Raw genomic sequence first — 5,043 nt, 5'->3', positions numbered from 1 at the left:
TACAGTACCTATTTATTTCATGAAGCACTTCTCTAGGTGTGGTGGTGAAGATATTTTATGGATATAGTTAATATCTACCGTCAGTTGACTTTAAGTAAAAGGGATTTCCTTTTGATAGTGTGGATGAGCCTTGTGAAATCAGTGGAAAGGCCTTAATAAGAGCAAAAACTGAAATTTCTAGGAAAAGAAATTCTGCCTCAAGATTGTAAAATCAACTTCTGCTTCTTTCTAGCCTGCTGGCCTGCCCTAGAAATTCAGACTTGCCAGCCCCCATGATTGTACGAGTCAGTTCCTTAAAATCACTCTCTCTCTCCATATATATAAATTAGTTCTGTTTCTCTGGAGAACCCTGATGAATGTTACACTTAATACAAGTAAATTGTATTGTATGTGAATTACATCTCAATAAACTGCTTATTTTTAAATTATGCATCATAGGATTCCATTTTTTATAAAATTCTAGAAACAGTAAACCAATCTATAGTGACAGGAAGCAGATCAGTGGTGGCTGGGGGTGGAGGGGAAGATTATAAAGGGGCATGGGGAAGCTTGTGAGGGTGATAGAGATAGTCACTAGCTTGAATGTGGTGACATTTACATGGGGGTTTGTGTAGGTCAAAATTTACCAAAGAGCACACTTTATATATGTACAGTTTATTGTATGTCAATCATACCTTCATAAAATGGTTTAAAGGAGAGAAAGAAAGATAAAGAGACAAAAAGAAACACAGATAAATCCAAGGGAAAAAGTATCTAAGCCTGACAACAGCCAGGGCTATGATGCCTATTTTGTTCTCCCTTTCTCCTGCTGTCTTTAGGCTGTACACAGAATACAGGGGATGAAAAGGAGCACTTCTCTCCTGCGCTCAAGGATGCTGGAGGCATGCCAGTCCCCTTCTCATTCAGGTGAAGATGTCAGCAAAGGTCTGCTCCCTGCACACACCGCGAGCCCATCCATGATTGGAAATGAGTAGAAAAAGTGTCCAAGTGCAGGCTGCTATAATCAGATAAACTGTCCATAAAGATGAAGGCTTTTGTTCACCAGGGAATCCATTTTTAGCTCAGAACCCAGTTCAGTCCAAAAGGAATAGAAGACAGCACCTGTTACCTCACTGGGACGGAGGCACAGCCAAGCCGAGAACAGAAAGCTTCCAGAATCAGTGGGGATGTAAGACTAGGGGGTTAAGGAAACAGAAGGAGCCGTTTCCCTCTCACTGAGAGGAGGAAGCAACAAGCGTTTTGTGGGGCACATGGGGATTGGCCACACTTCTGCTCAGACAGAGCCTTGAGCAAGTACCTTGGCAGAGGCCAAGGAAAAGCACTCGGGTATGCCCCGGATCGATAAGGGGGAGGAACTGTGGCACGCTCTAACTCAGGAAAAGGAATCTGGCCACGCTCCGCACAGAGGTCCCCTTCTCTGCATTTGCTAAGCATTTTGGAGATGAGGCAGTAAAACTGAATCAGACTTCATATCAGAAGCCACCGTAAGCTGTTTATAGCCCATGACTCTGGATCTACGCCACTGTGGCTTCCACTAGTCCCAGCAACCCTTTCTTGTCTGGAGTTTAAAACTACTCAGGATGCTTTTTGTCGATCCTACAGAACCCTTTCAGGCAGGACTCTGGTGCCCAGAGGAAGCGGACAGGGCGGCCCAGCAAGTTCAGGCAGCCAGCCCCGCACGCAGCCGGTCCATTGCAGCCCCGGCGGAGGGGGGGTTGGGGGGCTGTTGAGCCATGTTCCTGGAATTCTCAAACCTGGGGACTACTTGAGCCTTCAGTCTACCTGCGGGAGGTGTTGACCATGTAAAAGGGACAGCCCCGGAAGCAGGAGTGGAGAACCCCAGGCCCATGGGACAGAGAGGCCACAGAAACACCACCTTTACAACCAGGCGGCCAAGGTTCGTGTTCAAGTTACCTTGTTCGTGAGCATTTTGACCATGGAAAAATTACTTGGTTTTTCTGAGCGCATTTTATCCTCTGTAACAGGGGACCCAGGGAAACAGCTCACGTGATTGTTGGAAGGATTAAATGAGATAATATGTTCGTATATGTGGAAGTACTTTATAAGCTGGGAGGTGAGTGTGAAAGAGCTGGGGACCCCCAGGGGAGGAGATACCCCGTGTTGCCTGGGGGCTTCATTACCCGAGGGAGGGGCTGGTTTATGGACACACAGCGCCACGACGCCCTGTGAGCAGGAGACGTGTGAACTGTGGCCGTGGGGGTTGGCAGCGCAGATCCAGCCCTAGGAAAGCTATCCCAGAGGAGGTACGGGGTGCATCGCTTTTGAGAACCATGAGGCTTTTTTTTTTTTTTAAAGATTTTATTTATTTATTTCACAGAGAGAGATCACAAGTAGGCAGAAAGGCAGGCAGAGGGAGAGGGAGAAGCAGGCTCCCCGCGGAGCAGGGAGCCCGAGGCGGAGCTCGATCCCAGGACCCTGGGATCATGACCTGAGCCACCCAGGCGCCCTGAGCCTGTTTTATTTTAATCCATGAGAAGGCAGTAGTAATTTTTAGCATTTTTACTTTTCACCATAAGGAAGAAAATCAGTACAGGGAGCTTTCACTAGCTCGTCTCGAATACTCCAGGCAAGCCTGTAATGACTGTGGCTACCCACGGTTCAGAGGTGGCCTAACTGCGGCAGAGAAAGGTTAAGGGCCTCGCCTGACATTGAGCAGCGGGGCAATGGCAGAGCCAGAACCCAACCCTGCCTCAAATCCGCCTGATTTCCCATTTGAATTTTAAAATAATATAAGCAAGATGTTATAGTTTTTTGGATTTAGAAATCTTTTAAAGTAAGATTATTGTTTTCCTGTATGAAGTTCAAGCTGGACCTCCGACAAGAAGAAGGAATCAGGAGAACTTGGAAAGGCTTGGGAAGGACGCGGCCAAAATGAACAAGAGCTCGGGGGAGAGGCAAGAAAACTCTGCCTGACAGGGAAAAATTAAAGAATTTTTTCACTAGATGGTAAGTTCCAACGAGGCCAGGAACGGTGTCCTGTAACTTTGCTTAGTGACCGACCTCCACCTCTCCCACTGAGGCTCCCAGCTGGGAACCCAATGTATCCTGGTTGATCTCCTGATCATTCTGGTCTGCAAAAGGAAAGGCCCAGGGGGTGGAATTCATTGCAACCTCCAAGAGTTGTGCATAAAAGAATCAGAGGCGAGTGGTGATGGAGGAGGGTTTATGCTTCATAGTGTCAGAACAAGAAGGAAAGTTCTAGAAAGTGTTTGAAAAATAGTTTTGTGTTTTTCCCCTGCAGTGGGTGGGAGACCCCCAAACACACTACCAAGGAGGCGAAGCCTCTTTCGTTGCAGACCTTGAAAAGAATGTTCAAGGGCCAGAGTTTTGAATGAGCGGATTGCAGAACCGTCGTCGTTCTAGAGGTAACCTCTCCATGTAACAGAGTCTGAAAAGCCTCACTCTGAGTGCCCCTCACTCTGCCCGTATCAAAAGGCTAATTCCAACATGACTTTGCAGGCTAAAATGACTTCTCCACCCATGGCAAGTCTGACCAACACCCAGAGGATTCCAGCGACATGGCTAAGCCACCAGGAAGACCAGGAAGAGATTTTTCAATATCATTCGAGGCTTTGTGGGAGAGTGAATGTCGAGCCCGTAATAGATGCTTTCTGATCCTCCTCACACTGCATCTGGCTCTCCTAAGTATTGGTCTTATTACGTTTTTAAAAATAGCTCTGAAGTAATTTGTGTGCTGAACTGGCTACAGGATAAAAAAAAACCTACCTGAATAAATTCTACTTGTTCCTATCAGCCAGAGACCAGGATCGGCAGCCAGTTTCCTCGGAGCTAATTTTCAGCATTAGGGTTTATCAGAACCTAAATTCCGTTCTAATAAACGATGAAACAACAGCCACTCTTTCAGCCACTTATTTGGGCAACCTGGGAATTGGCAGACGAGTTAGAAATTTCCATTGGTGACAACACACAGCTGTTGAGGTGCAAAGATCTGAGACTCTAATCAGACCTGGTTATATAAGTACCACTGTCTCATTATCTCTGCTTGGGGGATAGGGTGCACAGGGCAGCTGGGGCCGGCCGCCCTGTCCACAGAATAGCTAATGGGAAGTTGACACACAAAGATACCCAGTTAGGAGAGAAGAAGCGGGTAAGCTATGACCCCTTCCAACCTTGAAGAAGAGTGTGGAGTGGGGGCGGCCCCTTCCCAGCTCTTTTTGCAGAGACGGTGTCAATAGCAAATGTATTTATTCTGTATTTATGAGAAATGGCACCCGGGGCCCCCCATTGGCACACACTGCAGCATTCTCTCCTGGACTTCCTTTCCCCCAACAGGCTGAGGAAAGCGGTAATGTCAAGAAAGCCAGACATGCTCAGAGTGGAAAACTGTCCCCAGTGCCCAGCACGGAGTAGGGAGTCAGTAAGTGGTGGCCATTCACGCTACTAATACGTGACAGTCAGCAGTGCCCTTTTACTGGTTTTCAAAGCGGGTGATGCTTATCTTAGAACTAAAAAGGTTAACAATGGTCATTGGCCAAAGTACGTCACCACCAGCAATTGACAAAATATGTTCACATCCATTATCTGCCCAACTTTTCAATACAGCTTTGTGTGGTAGCGGTGTTTTATTATTCACCCTTTAAAGGTGAGGTTTCTTGGGGGCTCTATAGACTAAACAAATACCTCTGTTCTTGCCCAAGTTCAGAACCTACAGGAGCCAGGCAAGTGAAGAGGGAACCGTCAGCTTTATTACTGATAAAAGTTACCGGGGAGAGCGGCTGACATACACAAGGAGTGCGGTAACATTCCCGCCCCACTCCCCACAGGCACACACAACACCCATCAGCATAGACCCGGGGCAGCCCATTCAAGTCCAGGTTTGGGTCTTCACAGCAGATTCACTTACCACGAATCCAGGAGGAGCACAACGCGCATGCTTAAAGGCTTTTGATAGATGAGCTCCACGCAACTGGGAAGCATCTACTGAGGGCTGTCATTTCATGAATAGGTAACTCCCTCCTCCTTAGGGGGATGAGTGGGTGAGGGGGGCAGGAGAGCCAGCAA

General features: G+C 47.4%; 1 long non-coding RNA gene across 1 annotated transcript; it reads left to right on the top strand.

Annotated features, from left to right (window-relative positions):
* Nucleotides 1-2,374: 2,374 nt before the first annotated feature.
* Nucleotides 2,375-3,910, top strand: LOC145720302 (uncharacterized). The gene is made up of 3 exons (XR_014143219.1): nt 2,375-2,967; nt 3,263-3,386; nt 3,481-3,910. It is a non-coding gene; the product is annotated as an uncharacterized LOC145720302 (long non-coding RNA).
* Nucleotides 3,911-5,043: the final 1,133 nt, after the last annotated feature.

The sequence above is a fragment of the Leptonychotes weddellii genome, chromosome 2 (assembly GCF_054177405.1).
Source record: "Leptonychotes weddellii isolate Sample4059 chromosome 2, ASM5417740v2, whole genome shotgun sequence".
Taxonomy (NCBI): domain Eukaryota; kingdom Metazoa; phylum Chordata; class Mammalia; order Carnivora; family Phocidae; genus Leptonychotes; species Leptonychotes weddellii.
This window is presented reverse-complemented; position numbering and strand designations above follow the sequence as displayed.